Genomic DNA, 19,212 nt, shown 5'->3' with positions numbered 1-19,212 from the left:
TTATGATGGGATGAGAATGAGGAATATGCAGGATGTAAAAGTTGTGAAGTATATTTGTGCCGAAGCGTTATTAAGACCTACTGTTCTATCTATACTCCCCTTTATCAAGAAGGTGGCAAGGAAAAAAAAAAAAAGCTGTATCTAGGATTGCATGGCTACAGGAACCAGGGAAAAAATAAGACACAATAAACCCTCTTAAAACGTGTTTAATCGAAGAGAGAAGTAGGAAGGGGAGTATTTATGGCCAACCATCTTCACCACTTCCACACCTGTGCAAACTCACACACCCATTCCGTACAAAGCTGATCATCATTTCTGTCACTTGATTTTTTTTCACATCTTGTTTTTAATGGATAAACACTAGGAAGTGGAGAGGGGTGGGGGCATAATTTCTGTGATCTCACCTTGCCCCGATCTCTATGATCTCACCTTACAAGTTTCTTGTGTGTCATTTCCTTCCATTATCCTTGAAAGACACCTCACAAGTCTATGTTTGACTCAGTCAATGTACGCTATCCATCAGAATCCTGGTATATGCCTGTGCCAGGCAAGGAGAACTTCTCTTTCCCCTTACCTTCTCCTCCAAAGAGTTTTTCCCCCATCCCTGAAAGGGCAAAGTACGAATGTGGATTTTGAGGGTCATCTTTCCCCAGCTCCCAGTACATCTCAAAGGATGTTCTACATAATCCTTCAGATCAGAAATGAGGAGAATAATTTCTTCAACTGACTTAGCACCAACAGGTACACTTGAGTCTTAGACCCATCTGCCACTTACTGGCTGAGAACTCTTTGGCATTAATGTGGGTCTCTATTTATCTGCAAAATGACCATTAGATGATCACAAAGGAACTTTCCAACTCTCAGATTCTATGACTGTTGCCTAATCAGCTTTTTAGACCATAATTTTAATAAGACTGTAATTTGCCAGCTCTAACTGAATACAAATACAAATATATTCCTAGGGTACAGGGTAGAGAGGAAGGACAGAATTTTTTTAAAGACAGAACCTAGTTCCAAGAGAAGAAACTATATTAAGTGGTCTATAATCCTATAGATCACACACTATAAATAGGTTTTTTTTGGTTGTTTTTTTTTTTTAAACATAAAACTCTAGGAACATTCCAAAAATAAAGGTTAGATTATGATTCATCAATAAACACTTCTCCACAATGGAGACAGCCTTTTTTTGGTCGGTGCTATAGATCTGAGGACAGGGTACAATGAATAGTGTATCTAACTGCAACACATCTTTATACAATTAACATTAGCTTCACAGTGTGGAGTCTAGTGGAAATACAGAATACTAATTAAATTGTGATATATCTTCCCCAAATTTTCCTTTGATAACTCCCTATTTAAGTTAAACATAAATAAGCAAACTTTAAAAATGGAGCTGGTTGGCATGACTGAAAAGGTTAATCCCAGACATAAACTGAAATTCTATTTTAAATTAAGCGGCATCTAAGGGTCAGAAGCCCACCTCTACCTTCTACAAAAGACAAACTGGCTTCCAGTGAAAGTTTTAACTGCTTATGACACAAAGAGGGTAGCAATCTGGGCCTTAGTTTATGTAAAAAATCTTGCTGTCTTAACTGCTCTCAGGCAATTCATTCAGTGAATGCCTGCCCTAACTCACTCCCTCCTAGCCAGATGGGCAATATGTACATTTCAAAAGATTTCAAGTTAGAGCTGATTTAATCTCCTTCCTAACCAAATGATCAACTTGTACATTTCAAGGACTCCAACTAGGGTTGAATCGGCTGGCCTACAATCAATCATAAACCCCCACATCAGAAATGTTTACACCACTTGCTTTAGAAATATTGCTTTACAGCCATCTAAGACACTCCACTGGTCCCACCCCATACGGAGGAAGGGAGAATGAAGAAAAGCAAAGACACAAGGAGAAGATTAGTCCAAAGGACCAATGGACCACTACTACCACAGCCTCCACCAGACTGAGTCCAGCATAACTAAGATGGTGCCTGGCTACCACCACTGACTGCTCTGTCAGGGACCACAATGGAAAGTCCTGGACAGAGCTGGAGAAAAATGTAGAACAAAATTCAAACTCACAAAAAAAGACCAGATTTATTGGTCTGACAGAGACTGGAGAAACCCGGACACCCTTTTAACTCAGTACTGATGTCACTCCTGAGGTTCATCGTTTAGCCAAAGATTAGATAGGCCCATAAAACAAACAATTATACACGTAGCGCAACCATGTATACAAGACTAAATTGGCACACCAGCCCACAGGCAAGGACAAGAAGGCAGGAGGGGACAACAAAGTTGGACGAATGGAAATAGGGAACCCGAGGTTGAGAAGGGGAGAGTGTTGACACTTTGAGGGGTTGGCAACCAATGCCACAAAATAATATATGTATTAATTGTATAATGAGAAACTAATTTTCTCTGTAAACCCTCATCTAACACACAATAAAAAAATATACATTGCTTTAGTCAATTTGTTTTGGGAAATAAGAGGCTGATATGAGGCTAGAAATTGATGTTGGGACAGTTTGTAGTTTCACAACCCCTTGTACATTTTCCTTCCTATCCCACAGCCCCTTGACGTAAAACCATTTCGCCTTTGTTTGCTCTGCCTGATAAGTACCTCACTGCTCTCCCTGCAAGCCAGAACACACACTGCCTCTTGTTTGAGTGCCCGTGTGATTCTCTATTTTGCAAAATGATCTTATTTGTTTTTTTCTTCAGTGAAATTCTTTGTTACAATTTCCAGTGGCACATCAGTCTAGTGTTTTCACTAGGACAGCCATACAAAATGATATTGGAAATAAAAGGATTTAGTAGGATGACCACCTAAAAACAATATAAAAATCAGTATCTTTCCTATATTTCAGAAACAATAAGAAAATAAAACAGAAAACAGATCCTAGCAACCAAACCCACCCAAATGTTAGGATTAAATGTAATAAAATACAGAACATAAGCCAATTATAAGATTTTACTGAGAGATATAGCAGAAGCTCTTAATAGAAATTTACTATGCTTTTAGAGAGTTTATGAAGATTTTTATTGGAACTGAACAAAATTATCTAGAACTTAATGTGGAAAAATAAATAGGTGAGAATATCCATAGAAACATTAAAACATAAAAATGGTAAAAGGGGCTTGCATTGCCAGATTTTAAAATGTATTATAAAACTATACTTACTAGAGCAGTGCAGGCTCAGGTGTCAAGGTAAACAGATTAATGGAACAAAATAAAAAGCACAGTAACAGAAATAAAGGCATTTGGAATATGATAAAAGAGACATTTAAAATCAACAGGAGCCAAAAGGTAAAAACAGCCCAAGTGTCCATCAACAAATAAATGGATAAACAAACTGTGGTATATACATACAACGAAATATTATTCAGCTATAAAAAGGAATGAAGTTCTGATACATACTACAACACAGATGAGCCTTAAAAACATTATGCCAAGTGAAATAAGCCAGACATGAAAGAATAAATACTGTATGATTCCACTTACATGAAATATCTAGAATAGGTAAATTCACAGAGACTTCAAAAAGACAGAAAGTATATCAGAAGATAAGAGGAGGTGGGAGGAACAGGGGAAGTTGGGGAGTCATTACTTAATGGACATATGTAGTCATATCTCACTGTAGTTTTAATTTGTATTTCCCTGATGACTAATGATACTGAGCATCTTTCTTGTCCTTATTTACCATATATATATCTTCTTGGGTGAAATGTCTGTTCAAATCTTTTGTCCATTTTTTATTAGATTGTCTTTTTTTTTAACTGAAGGTATAATTTACATACGATAAAATTTATCCTTCTCAGTGTATAGTTCTGTAAGTTTTGACAAACACATACAGTTATGCTAACTACCACCACAATCTCGATATACAACAGCTCTATCATTCCTAAAAATTCCCTCATGTCCCTTTGTAGTCAATCTCTCCTCCACAGTTCCTGGCAACCACTGATCTAATTCCTGTCACTTAGAAATTCTAGCAGTTGAAATTCATTCACGTTATTGCATGTATCAGTAGCTCATTCCTTTTTATTTCTGAACAGATTTCCCTTAAAGATGTATCAGTTTGTTGCTTAGGTTGTTTCAAGTTTTGGGCAATTAGGAATAAATCCATTATAAACATTCACTTACAGGCTTTTGCATATTTGTAAATTTTCATTCAATTTTTCGGTAAATACCCAGGAAGGGGATTGCTGGGTTGTGTGGTAAGCACATGCTCAACTTTGTAAGAAATTCCCAATTGTTTTCCAAGGTGGCTGTACCAAAAGAGCTGTACGATTTTGCATGCCCATCAGTAGTGTATCAGCATTCTAGCTGCTCCACATTCCTGCCAGCCCTTGGTATTATCAGGTATGCTTTTCGTTTTAGTTTTTTTTTTGCAATTGTAATAGGTATGTACCTCATTGTGGTTTTAATTTATATTTCCCTGATGCCTAATGATGTTAATTAAGCACTCTATATATCTTCTTTGGTGAAGCGTATATTCAAATCTTTTGCCCATTTTTCAAAAATTGGCTTGTTTGTTTTCTTATTATTGTGTGGGAGAGTTCTTTATGTATTCTGGACACAAGTCCTTTATTGGATATGTGTTTTATAAATATTTTCTCCTGGTCTGTGATTTGATTCCAGTCTTGTATTAAAAAATATATATGCATAGAAAGTCTGAAATGATATTCACTAAAATGCTAACACCAAAAATATTATAGGCGATAATCTCATGATTTTCTATATTTTCTACAATGAATGTTTCATTTGGGTATTACAATAAAAAACAATCCAGAGATTGACAAACTACAGCCCACAGCCTATTTTTTTTTATGGCCCTTGAGCTAAAAATGGTTTTTAAATTTTTTAAAGGCTCTACGAAAAAACAAAAAGAAGAAGAATATGTAACAGAGACCATACGTGGACCAAAAAGCCTAAAATACTTATTATATGGCCCCTGGACAGAAAAAGTCAGCAACCTCTATACTAATCAATGGATCTTCCAAAATGTTTCCAGCTTACCTATCTCACACATATTACAAAGTAAAAAACTGAATTTCAGAACTAAATCTTAATATTGTAAAAGTAATCTTTTTTTTTTTTTTAAACATTTAAATTACTCTTCTCCCTGGTGCTGTGCCTCAGAAACACACCAACAGCTATACTAATTTCACTCGCACCACATTATTCCTCGACAACACACATTCAACTTCAAATAAAATAAATGAAGTTCACCTTTTTGATCAAATTTAAACATTCCAAATGTTTATATTTGCTATTAAAAATTTAATAATATAAACAAAAATCCAGAAATTTTGAAGGTTGCACTTCGTCTTTTACTACAATAACCTAAAGCTTAACAATAAAAGAACAAAGGCAATTTCTATATTGCCTGATCTTCACTCATCCTCAAAAAATACATCCCTCATACAGTTGTTCTAATATCATATTAATAATTCATTATTATGAGGACTATTTTCCGTCAGTCTGAGAAACTCTTATTGTTTTAAACCCTTAGATTTATATTAACATGTATTATTAACATATATTTCTTCTAAAACCAGATAACTAAGATATATGAGGTATCTCATTGCATTACAACACATTAATGAGGCTAACATCTAGGTTAAAAAAATTTCTATTACCTATATGTGTCATCACTCCTTCAAACCTTATCTCTATTATATTTATCTTTACAAATAATTTTCAAAGATTTATCCACAAAGATGTACACTGAAGGTTTTGCTTATGATATTTAAAATTAGAAACAACTTAAATGTCCAACAACTGGGAACTAGCGAATGGGCCTCTGCTTGCTATGAAGAAGTAAACAAGCTGGGATCAACACACAGAAGCCATCATTGGCTCATTTACATAACAAGCCCCAATCTCAAAGCTGCCATCTTGAGCCAGCAGGCTCAGCAGTGACTGGGCAGGCATCTAAAATTATGAGAGGAATCCTTCTCTACGATCAAAGAAACTGTGGTCCAAAAAGTATATCTAGGGGTTAGGAGGGATTCCTGATAGGTTCTCTTCTCTTTCAATTCCCCTACCACTTAGTCTTAGAGACAGACTCAGTCACAGGAAGTGAGGCAACGCAGGGAAACTAAAGCCCTGGCTTTCTAACCAGAGGATAAGGACACTTGGGAGTCCTTGGAAGCCGGGAACTGTGAGATTACAGAAGGGAGGGAAGCTTGAGAAAGAGATCCCATAATTGTCTATAAATTCCTGGGCCCCCTGTGAACTGCACCTGTGTGTTTATGACCCTAAAGAACGAAAAAAAAAAAAAAAAAACCTAGATATATCATAATCAAAATGCTAGAAATGAAAGACAAAGAAAGAAAATCTTGAAAGCAGTCAGAGAAAAATGATGCATTTATATAGGTGAACGACCATTCAAAAACTGATTTCTTACCAGAACCCATGGAGGCCAGAAGGCAACAGCATAAAAATTTTTAAGTGCTCAAAAAAACCAAACAAAAATCTGTTAATCCAATTTTATATTCAGTGAAAATATCCTCCAGGGATGAAGGCAAAATAGACTTTCTCAGTGAAGGAAAACTAAAAGAATTTATCACAAGCAAAACTGCTTTTAAAGGATTGCTAAATACAGCTCTTCAGGTAGAAGAAATGATACCAGAGAAAAACATGAAACTCTGGGAATGAAGAAGAGCAACAGAAATCTGGATAAATAGGCTATTTTTCTCTTAAGTTCTTTAAAACATGTATGATAGTTGAAAGTAGAATGATAACATTGTCTGGTGGGGTTTTCAATGTATATAGATATAACATACATGACAACCACAGCATAAAGGGGGAGGGTAAAGGATCTATGTAGTGGAAAGGTTTGTACTTTCCTCTTGAAGTGGTAAAACAGATCTATGAAAAGAAAGAAAAAAAAATCTATAAAAAGGATGTATATTGTAATTCCTAGAACTATGAAAATAAACTATACAAAGAGATACAGTAAAAAACACAACAGAAAAAAAACACAACAGGTAAGTTAAAATGAAATACTAAAAAATATTTAAATAATTCAATAGAGGGCAGAAAGGGAAAACAGCAGAATGAAAAACAGAGAGGACAAACAGAAAAATAATAAATTAGTAGACCTAATCCAATAATATCAATAGTTATATTCAATGTAAATGGTATAAATATATCAATTAAAAGACAGAGATTGTCATCAGACTGAATTAAAATACAAGACTCAACCATAAGCTGTCTACAAGAAACTCATTTTTAAATATAATAGTACCCAATAGTACAGATAAGTTAAAAGTAAAAAGATGAAAAAAGATATACCATGCAAACAAAGATCAAAAGAAAGATGGAGTGACTGTATTCATATCACATAAAGTAGATTTCAAAGCAAGGAAAAGTGCCAGGGATAGAGAGGGGCATTACATAATGATAAAAAGGTCAACTCACCAAGACAACATAATAATCCTAAATGTGTATGCACCTAACGAGAGGGCTTCAAAACACATGAAACAAAAACTAAAATGAAAAACTGGCAAATCCACAATCACCAGTGGAGACTTCAACATTCCTCTCTCAGTAATCAACAGAACTAGTAGACGGTTAATCAACAAGGGCAGAAAAGAATTCAACACTTAAAAGAAAAATCAATCAACTAAATCTAAATGACATTTATAGTACGCTCCACCAACAACAGCAGAATATGCATTCTTTTCAAGAGCATACCCTGGATCATAAAACAAACGTAACAAATATAAAAGAACTGAAATCATACAAAGAAGGTAACCTATGATCAGGAACTGATGGTACTGAAGGAAGAAGTCCAAGCTGCACTGAAGGTACTGGCGAAAAACAAGGCTCCGGGAACTGACAGAGTACCAATTGAGATGTTTCAACAAACAGATGTAGCGCTGAAAGTCCTTATTCATCTATGCCAAGAAATTTGGAAGACAGCTACCTGGCCAACCGACTGGAAGAGATCCATATTTATGTCTACTCCCAAGAAAGGTGATCCAACCGAATGCGGAAATTATAGAACAATATCATTAATATCACACACAAGTAAAATTTTGCTGAAGATCATTCAAAAGTGGCTGCAGCAGTATACCAACAGGGAACTGCCAGAAATTCAGGCCAGTTTCAGAAGAGGACGTGGAACCAGCGATATCATTGCTGATGTCAGATGGATCCTGGCTGAAAGCAGAGAATACCCAAAAGATGTTTACCTGTGTTTTATTGATTATGCTAAGGCATTCGATTGTGTGGATCATAACAATTATGGATAACATAGCAGAGAATGGGAATTCCGGAACACTTAAACGTGCTCATGAGGAATCTGTACATGGATCAAGAGGCAGTCGTTGAAACAGAACAAGGGGATACTGCATGGTTTAAAGTCAGGAAAGGTGTGCGACAAGGTTGTGTCCTTTAACTATACCTATTCATTCTGTATGCTGAACAAATAATCCAAGGAGCTGGACTATATGAAGAAGGATGGGGTATCACAATTGGAGGAAGACTCATTAACAACCTGCATTATGCAGATGACACAACCTTGCTTGCTGAAATGAAGAGAACTTGAAGCACTTACTGATGAAGATCAAAGGCCACAGCCTTCAGTATGGATTACACCTCAACATAAAGAAAAAAAAAAAAATCCTCACAACTGGACCAATAAGCAACATCATGATAAACGGAGCAAACTGAGGTTGTCAAGGATTTCATTTTACTTGGATCCACAATCAACACCCATGGAAGCAGCAGTCAAGAAAACAAAAGACACATTACATTGGGCAAATCGGCTGCAAAAGATGTCTTTAAAGTGTTGAAAAGAAAAGATGTCACCTTCAGTACTAAGGTGCACCTGAGCCAAGCCATGGTGTTTTCTGTCACCTCATATGCATGTCAAAGCTGGATGATGAATAAGGAGGACCGAAGAACTGACACCTTTGAATTGTGGTGTTGGCGAAGAATATCGAATATACCATGGACTGTCAAAAGAATGAACAAGTCTGTCTTAGAAGAAGTACAGCCAGAATGCTCCTTAGAGGCAAGGATGGCGAGACTATATCTCACCCGCTCTGGACATGTTATCAGAAGGCATCAGTCCCTGGAGAAAGACATCATGCTCAGTAAAGTAGAGGGTCAGTGAAAAAGTGGAAGACCCTCAACGAGATGGATTGACACAGTGGCTGCAACAATGGGCTCAAGCATAGATACCAACAATTGTGAGGATGGCGTGGGATCCAGCAGTGTTTCGTTCTGTTGTGCACAGGGTCGCTATGAGTCAGAACTGACTTGACAGCACCTAATAACAACAACATGTTCTCTGACCACAATGGAATTAAATCAGTAGAAACCAATAAGAGAAAGATATCTAGAAAATATCCTTCTCTCAATGTAATCTCATAAAAGTAAAACACATTTCCTCTGAGTCTATCATAATAAACTACTCCCAGAAGGCAATTAGTGAGTTGGTGTATCATCTTAGTTATCTAATGCTGCTATAACAGAAACACCACAAGCGGATGGCTTTAACAAATAGAAATTTATTCTCTCACAGTTTAGGAGGCTAGAAGTCTGAATTCAGGGTGCTAGCTCCAGGGGAAGACTTTCTCTGTTGGCTCTGGAGGAAGGTCCTTGTCATCAATCTTCCTCTGGTTTAGGAGCTTTTTGGTACAGGGACCCCAGGTCCAAAGGACATGTGTTTCCGGCTCTTCTTGTTTGGTGGTAATGAGGTCCCCCGTCTCTGTGTTTGCTTCTGTTTTGTATCTCAAAAGAGACTGACTCAAGATACAACATAATCTTGTAGGATGTGTTCTGCCTAATTAATATAACTGCCTCTAATTCTGTCTCATTAACATCATTAAAAAACCCCATTACCTTCTAGTAGATTCTGACTCATAGCAACCCTATAGGATAGAGTAGAACTGCCCCATAGTTTCCAAGGGGCACCTGGTGGATTCGAACCGCCGACCTTTTGGTTAGCAGTCATAACTCTTAACCACTATGCCACCAGGGTTTCCCATTAACATCACAGAGGCAGGATTTACAACACATAAGAAAATCATATCAGATGACAAAATGGTGGCCAATCACACAATACTGGGAATCATGGTCCAGCCAAGTTGACATACATTTTTGGGGGACACAATTCAATCTGTAACAGATACATACATTAAACTCTTTTTCTAAACTCAAAGGAGTCAATCAATGTCAGAAAAGTGGCAGACTAACTTCTATTTTATAAGACAAAAAGATAAAGCCATCCAAACTACAGAATAAAAAAAAAAAAAAAACCCAAACCCACTGCTGTCGAGTCAATTCCGAATCATAGCAACCCTATAGGATAGAGCAGAACTGCCCCATACTGTTTCCACGGAGCACCTGGTGGATTCGAACCACTGACTTTTTGGTTAGCAGCCGTAGCTCTTAACCACTATGCTACCAGGGTTTCCGAACTACAGAATATCAAGTCTTTAATCACCAACTTCATGATGGCAGTGGGTTTTGGTGGGCCATGCTTTGCTTTAGATATTACTTTTTAAAAAATCATCTAAAATTCTGGTAACAAATGGGGATATTAACTGTCTGTTATGAATAATCTAAGAGTTTTTTGTGATATGCCACAAATAGACCTTATTTGCTATCTGTGTTAAACTTAACATTTATTTTTCTAATACTAAATGTCGAAGACTGTATAATAAGTAGTCTCAACTAGGTAGCTGGTTCAGATTTGTTGTCTTTATTTTTTTCCTCAACACAGAATCTACTTATACGAGGTACAGTTTGTTGTAATAGGGAACAGCCATGGATCTGTAGCTAGGCCTGACATTACTGACAGCTGCAGCTACTGCCAGATTCAGTTAATACATCTATTTTTTTAAGCTATGTCATGTGGCTCAACACAGACTAAAGGAAGAAGTATCGGATTTCAGAATAACATTTTTTACAAGCCATGGCAATTTTTAATTTTGAGAGTAAACATTCAGTTATGGGCATACATCAAAGCAATCACGTACTTTACTACAGTATAAGAAACAGTATAAGGGATCTGCTAATTTGTCCTACTTATTAGCAATCATAAATAGGCAAGCGTCTATTATTATCCATTAATCTCCCAAAGGGCTATCTAAACCAATGATTTTCAACTTTTGGTTCATACTAAAATAGTTTTGGTATCCAAAAGTTTTCATCTGAAGATTAAACAGTTGCAAACAATTTAATTTCCTGCATAATATAAATGCTGATATTTTTAAATAAAACTTTTACATCATTATTTTATTCCTAAGTATTTTATCTTCTTGGGGGCTACTGCAAATGGTATTGATTTGGTGACTTCCTCTTCAATGCTCTTTTTGTTGGTGTAGAGGAATCCAACTAATTTTTGTATGTTTATCTTGTATCCTGATACTCTGCTGAATTCTTCTCTTAGTTTCAGTAGTTTTCTTGAGGATTCTTTAGGGTTTTCTGTGTATAAGATCATGTCATCCGCAAAGAGAGATACTTTTACTTCTTTCTTACCAATCTGGATGCCCTTTATTTCTTTATCTAGCCTAATTGCTCTGGCTAGGACCTCCAGCACAATGTTGAGTAAGAGTGGTGATAAGGGGCATCCTTGTCTGGTTCCCAATCTCAAGGGGAATGCTTTTAGACTCTCTCCATTTAGGATGATGTTGGCTGTTGGCTTTGTGTAAATGTCCTTTATCATGCTGAGAAATTTTCCTTCTATTCCTATTTTCCTGAGAGTTTTTATCTTGAATGGGTGTTGAACTTTGTCAAATGCCTTTTCTGCATCAATTGATAGGATCACGTGGTTCTTATCTTTCGTTTTATTTGTATGATGGATTACATTAATTGTTTTTCTAATGTTGAACCATCCGTGCATACCTGGTATGAATCCCACTTGGTCATGGCGAATCATTTTTTTGATATGTTGTTGAATTCTATTAGCTAGAATTTTGTTGAGGATTTTTGCATCTAAGCTCATGAGGGATACAGGTCTATAAATTTCTTTTTTTGTAGTGTCTTTACCTGGTTTTGGTATCAGGGATATGCTGGCTTCACAGAATGAGTTTGGGAGTATTCGGTCCTTTTCTATTCTCCGAAATACCTTTAGTAGTAGCAGTGTTAACTCTTCTCTGAAAGTTTGGTAGAACTCTGCAGTGAAGGCTTCCGGGCCAGGGTTTTTTTTTTTTGTTGGGAGTTTTTAAATTACCTTTTCAATCTCTTCTTTTGTTATGAGTTTATTTAGTTATTCTACCTCTGTGTTAGTTTAGGTAGGTAGTGTATTTCTAGAAATTCACCCATTTCTTCTAGGTTTTCAAATTTGTTAAAGTACAATTTTTCATAGTAATCTGATATGATTCTTTTAATTTCAGTTGGGCCTGTTGTAATATCGCCCATCTCATTTCTTATTCGGGTCACTTGCTTCCTCTCCTGTTTTTTTTTTTTTTTGTCAGTTTGGCCAATGGTTTATTAATTTTGTTAATTTTTTCAAAGAACCAGCTTTTGGTCTTCTTAACTCCTTCAACTGTTTTTCTGTTCTCTATTTCATTTAGTTCAGCTCTAATTTTTATTATTTGCTTTCTTCCGGTGCCTGAGGGTTTCTTTTGTTGCTGTCTTTCTATTCAAGTTGTAGGGATAATTCTTTGATTTCGGCCCTTTCTTCTTTTTGGATGTGTGCATTCATTGACATAAACTGACCTCTGAGCACTGCTTTTGCTGTGTCCCAAAGGTTCTGATAGGAAGTATTTTCATTCTCATTGGATTCTATGAATTTCTTTTTTCCATCCTTGATGTCTTCTATAATCCGGTCATTTTTGAGCAGGGCATTGCTCAGTTTCCAAGTGTTTGATTTCTTTTCCCTGCTTTTTCTGTTATTGATTTCTACTTTTATGGCCTTATGGTCAGAGAACATGCTTTGTAATATTTCGATGTTTTGGATTCTGCTAAGGCTTGCTTTATGAGCTAATAAGTGGTCTATTCCAGAGAATGTTCCGCGTAGGTTGGAAAAGCAAGTATGCTTGGCTGCTGTTGGGTGGAGTGTTCTGTATATGTCCATGAGATCAAGTTGGTTGATTGCGGTATTTGGATCTTCCGCGTCTTTATTGAGCTTCTTTCTAGACATTCTGTCCTTCACTGAAAGTGGTGTGTTGAAGTCTCCTACTCTATTATTGTGGACCTGTCTATCTCACTTTTCAGTGCTGTTAGAGTTTATGTATCTTGCAGCCCTGTCACTGGGTGCATAAATATTTAATATTGTTAGATCCTACTGGTATAAAAAAACTGTCCCTTTAATCATTATATAGTATCCTTCCTTATCTTTTTTGGTGGGTTTAACTTTAAAGTCTATTTTGTCAGAAATTAATATTGCCACACCTGCTCTTTTTTGCTTGTTGTTTGCTTGATATATATTTTTTCCATCCTTTGAGTTTTAGTTTGAGTCTCTAAGTCTAATGTGTATCTCTTGTAGGCAGCACATAGATGGATTGTGTTTATCTATTCTGCCACTCTGTCTCTTTATTTGTGCATTTAGTCCATTTACATTCAGTGTGATTATGGATAGGTATGAGTTTAGTGCTGTCATTTTGATGTCTTTTTTTGTGTGTTGTTGACAGTTTCCTTTTTTGTGCTTAATTTTTTGTGCTGAGTAGTTTATCTTTATATAGAGTCTTTTCCTCTTATTTGTTGTATTTGATTTTGTTTCTGCTGAGTCTCCTATTTTTTTCTTGTGTTTTATTTTGATGAGTAGGATAGTTAATGTCCTTTTACATCATTTTAAATGCATCCAAATAAATAAAAATACCATAAAGACTTGATATCTAGAATCATCTATTTAAAAACTACATGGACAAACTCTTCAAAACTCTGCAAACTGAACAAAATTGTAGGAATTTTACATCTTCCCTTTTTCTCCCTGAACTTTTATTTTCATTCCACTTCTCCCACAGAATGTTATTTGGATTTGATATACTTGTAGGCTTGAGAGTCATCGATCATCCTATAATACTTCAATCTCTAATACATGTGTATTTAAATTTTTCTTAATTTCCAGTGACTATAATGCCCTAAGTATTAAATTCTATCTTCCAGATTGAATTATTACAATAACCACCGCTATTATAAAAACAGCAGTTTTTTGAACATTAAAAAAAATAATAAACATAAATAATAACTACTGAAAATATACCTTTCGCTGAGAAGTTTGGGGTGATGCTTTTATGATACCATTACTCACCAAATTGTTCCTTTTGTTTTGGGGCCTTGGAAGCCTGTAAAACTCTGAGGCTATATACCCTAGTGCGATTAAGATGGATCGAAAGTATGCCTGACTTCTGTCAAACGGGAAAACGGGATATGAGCTAGAACTCCCATGACAGGCATTTTCCCAGGCAGACCAACTTTCGGGAAGAGTAGGTATGGAAAGTGAAGATCTGGACGTGGACTTCCTTACAGTTATTCAAACGAATTGGTCTCCCCCTCCACACCCCTCAGGTACACACAGCCCAGTGTGAAGACTGATGATCTGGGACATCTCCTCCACTCACAAGGGAAAGTGACAAATTGTACACATTTTACTTTTAAACCTACCTACCAATTCAGAGTTTCCTACGCTCAGAAGAAATTGAATGCGGTGTGAAATCAACCATACTTTTACTCCCTTACCAGTTTCAAAGAACAAGATGCAGAATATAACAATTAGCAATCTGTCCAGTATTACAACAAATTGTGATCAATACTAATTGTTATAGGTGGCTAAATCTTCTGATCAAAGGATCTAGTCATACCAATTACATTTTTTCAATCTATTTGTCTCATACCTAATCTTCATATCTTTAAGATACTCAGATAAAAATATTCATCTTTACAGTACCAGTCCCTATGAGTCTTCTCACTATAGAGAGATCTAGCTTTAAAAAGTGGGGTTAAAAAAAAAAACAAAAAACACAAAACCTGTTGCCGTTGAGTCAATTTCGACTCATAGTGACCCTACGGGACAGAGTATAACTGCCCCATACGGTTTCCAAGGAGCGCCTGGTGGATTCGAAATGCCAACCTTTAGGTTAGCAGCCATAGCTCTTAACCACTACGCCACCAGGGTTTCCAAAAAGAGTGCTAGGGGGTACTTAAATAAATTCAACCCTTTTTTCTAAGATGGGGTACTAATGATTCACTCTTACGTCTCAAGCATAAAGTCAGCAGAAAAAGTATAGTCAATTTTTCAGTGTTAAGGCTTAAATACAGTACAGGTCAACCATAAAGTGTCAAATTGTGTTCTACAAGAACACTAGAAATCTATTATGGGAAAAACTGCAATATGTGTTTTCCTAATAGAAAAAGCATGTTAGAGTTTAGGAATTTAGGTAAGCAATTTCTACTCTATGTTTCAATTTGGAGCTTAATGTTGGATAGTAAGACCTTCTCAACTTTGACTTTTGTGAACAATTTCTTTACAGATAATGAGTTATTAAATGATAATTTTGACCCGAGATATTTTTAAAACCTAATGAGCATGAAGTTCAAAAAAATTTTAAGTGGAAAATTTAGGCTACATGAATGAAAAAAAAAGTTTGTCCTTTAAGAAAATTTCCCCAAATTCCTGGCCTTTAAATTCAAGTTCACTTTAACCAAAAATTAACTGTACTTGGTCTTTGTATTCTCAGCACCTTACCTTGTGAAAAACTATTTCCTTCACCACACCCACTGAGTATATATTTGCTAATGATATGATCCTACAAAGTTAAACTACATTGCACAGTCGTGTATCTGTTTGCAGTTCTAACTTGGTCAACACTCTCTCTCACACGCCTCTTCGAACTGCATTTCCTATAGCGCAGGGGGAAAACAAAAAGCACATCTTATTTTTAAATAAATTTTTAAACATCTGATTTGATGAATTGGGGGCCAAATCCCAAAGCAGGGTTTGATCTCAACCTGCACGTAGATGTATTATTACATTACAAAATACACAGCTACACTGCTCCTAAAGGTGAGATTTTACGTGAGGTTATATTTCAGTTTACTAAAGCAAACTTGTGACTCAAGTAGAAGCAAATATTCTGCCTGGAGTATTATTTTACCTTCTTGCTTTCATTTTAAATGAGACAGCACTTGGATTAAAAAAGAGAGAGAAAGGAAGAATGAGATCTAACCAGCTCCTTAATGTACAATGCAATGCCTCAGGCTCAGATAAGACCAAAAAGTACTTTACTAATACATATTTGATTATGAATAGTACCTTAAAACAGGCTGAGAATTAATATCTAAATTATTAGCATTCCTTGAAGAAAATATCCCAGAACAAAATGCCAGAAGTACATCTACTTTGGAGGTGAAAAAGCACCCATCTGTTCATTTATATGTATGTTCTAGTTGAAATCCTGGCTCTAAGCAATTAAATTATGCCAGGAAACAATATCAACTCAATTTTCAAAATCATGTACACCGCCATATGCTTTCCAAATGTCCCTACCTCCAAAATCTCTCTCATCTTGACCTCTCTCCCAAGCTCCACAGTCTATATGTGCGATTATTCCATTAAATTTAACATACATATCCCTACTACCTCCAGCTTCCACTCCTCTCCTATCAAAAGAGAAAACACACACACATAAGCTGGCTCCTCCGATTAGTTTTTCTCTTTCCCATTATTATTCTTTCTCACCCAGGCTCAAAAACCCCAGTCATATTTTTAGTTCCTTCCTCACCTTGACATAGTGTTCTACCATTTAACTGGTGGCCAATTCTGCAATTCTTCTTGCAGAATTTCTTATTTATCTCATACTCCCTTTTCATTCCCACAATGTATCTCTATAGGAAACCCTTATCTCCAAAAGAGACCTCACTCCAAAGGACTGCAAAAACCTCCCTAGTCTCCCTTCCTCCAGGGCTCTTCTGCCAGCAATAGCATCACATTGTCCTTATTATCAAGGAATACACACTCTAGCCAAAGACACAAACAACTACTAACAGCATAGTGGATAAGCATTTTATTGATGATACAAACAAAAAGCAATAGGATGGAAAGCCAGTGAGTTACTACAGGGGAAATTTCAGAGGTTACAGCTGAACCAGAGAAAAGCCCAGCAGGACAGGCCGAGGGACAAGTGAAAAAACCAAACCTGTTGCAGCTGAGTTGATTCTTACTCATAGCCACCCTAGAGTGACAAGCAGTCCTGTGTGTATTGAATGGCAGAGGAGAGGTAGGAGATGAGGCTAGAAATGCATATTTGAGCCAGGCTGTGGGATCTTCAATGTTGTGCTAAGAAGTTTAGAAGTGATCCTCTTAAAACGTGAAAACCAGCAAAGATACAAGAATCCTTTGTTCTGTTTTCATGTGTTTGCTGTTTTGTTTTTAACATATAATTTTAAAGACAAAGTACCACAAGCACGAAAGGAATCAGTCACATTTTCCGTAAGCGGAATAACCGGTAAGTTACTTTACTCATCTACACCTCAGCTTAGTAAACGGATCTTGCAGAAATATCATGTATGGAGAGTATTTTGTACATGTTCATTAGGTCAGACTTGTTTATTTATTTTATTCACATCCACTGTATCCTTGTTATTTTTGTCTTCATGATCTAATAATTACTGAGAGAGACATGTTTAAAATTTCCTACTGTATGTATGGATTTACCCATTTCTTCATATCAGACATTGTATTTTTCAGTTCTGGACTATTCATTTGATTCTTTTTTGTTTGTTTTAAACAGTTTCTAATTTTCTGGTGTTAATTTCTGGTGAATTCATAACACCCTATTCAATAACACAGAAAACACTCCTCCGGAATAACATTTTAGCCCATTTTTGGACCAAATCTAACCTTTTGTGCTGTCCAAAACAGTTTGGTAGTTATTCTATTCATTCTGAAGAGTAATTTTTGTGTGATGGACAAAACTGGTTACATTTTTACTGATAATTTGATTTTATCATTTTCCCCACGCTCTTCCTTTTCCAACAGCAATCTACCTCAGCCAAATGCACCTCAGTATTTAGTCAATCAACTCACAGGCAACTAACGACAACAAGGTGTTGTTCAGTGTGACCTCCACTTCATGCAGAGAACTGTTGTCCACCTGATCAGAGGGTTTCAGAGTCACAGGAGAATGGAATTGGCTACGTTACATGCTATTTTGCCACATTCTACAATTCTGACCATAGGATAAAAGGTGAGAGAAGAAAGTTTGATAAATCCACAGAACATTTTCTTCTTCCAGAAGGGGAAAATAATTGATAATTACCGTTTGAAAAAGCCCAACTTTAAGTAAGTAGTGGCTTAAAAAGTCATACGTATGAAGCCTATATGGCAGCCGTTCTGACTAATCATAGAATGCATAGACTCACAAGAGCAACACATATACCTGACAACCATATTTCTTGCCAATTTCCTATCTCAGTACGTCATACAATAGGGAAGGCAATCTAAAAGTAGGTCAACTGAGATAAATATCTGTGGCTTGGTCGTCACTGGAAATGATTTAGACAGAAACAAACCAGGGCAAAAGAAAAGCCTCAAGCAGTAAGTTATCACATGAAACTTGTAAAATATTTTATTCTTAATTAGAATTTGAAAATAAATCAAGTTTACCGGGGCAAGGGCAAGAAGGCAGGAGGGGACTGGAAAGCTGGTAATGGGGAACCCACGGCTGAGAAGGGGAGAGCGTTGACATGTCGTGGGGTTGGCAACCAGTGTCGCAAAGCAATACATGTATTAATTAACGAGAAACCAGTTTGCTCTGTAAACCTTCATCTAAAGTACAATTAAAAAAAAAGAACAGTGCTTTTTAAATTGCAGATTATGATGTACCAGTGAATTGTGAAATATGTCAGTGGGTTCAGATAAGCTTTTTTTTTTTTAATGACATAAAACAGTCTAGAAGAGATAACACTAGAATTTGCTGCAATACTAATTGCTCCATGAAACTGTTTCAGTTTGATGTACACACATATATAAAATGTATGCAAATGAATGAAAGGTATTTCATACTGTAGGTCAATTAAAAAAAAAGTTTGAAAACTACTCATCTAGGGTCTACCAGTAAGGTAAGCTTATTTTCTCAGAGAAGAGAAATTAGGAAGAATACTTTTAAAAATTTGTATGAAATTATCTAGTCTAAGATTATCTAAGATTTTAAATAACTATGTGCTCATTTTTCAGATGCCAGGAATTCATTTGCTGAAAAAAGACCAACTGTACACCTTGTGTATGCCAGGCATGATTCTATGTGCTA

At 36.2% G+C, this 19,212-nt stretch overlaps 1 protein-coding gene across 1 annotated transcript in view; it reads right to left on the bottom strand.

The window, feature by feature from the left end:
- CPD (carboxypeptidase D) overlaps window positions 1–19,212 on the bottom strand; it is a 66,350-nt gene that overhangs the window by 35,722 nt on the left and 11,416 nt on the right. The window lies entirely within an intron of this gene.

The sequence above is a fragment of the Loxodonta africana genome, chromosome 18 (assembly GCF_030014295.1).
Source record: "Loxodonta africana isolate mLoxAfr1 chromosome 18, mLoxAfr1.hap2, whole genome shotgun sequence".
In the NCBI taxonomy this organism is placed as follows: domain Eukaryota; kingdom Metazoa; phylum Chordata; class Mammalia; order Proboscidea; family Elephantidae; genus Loxodonta; species Loxodonta africana.
This window is presented reverse-complemented; position numbering and strand designations above follow the sequence as displayed.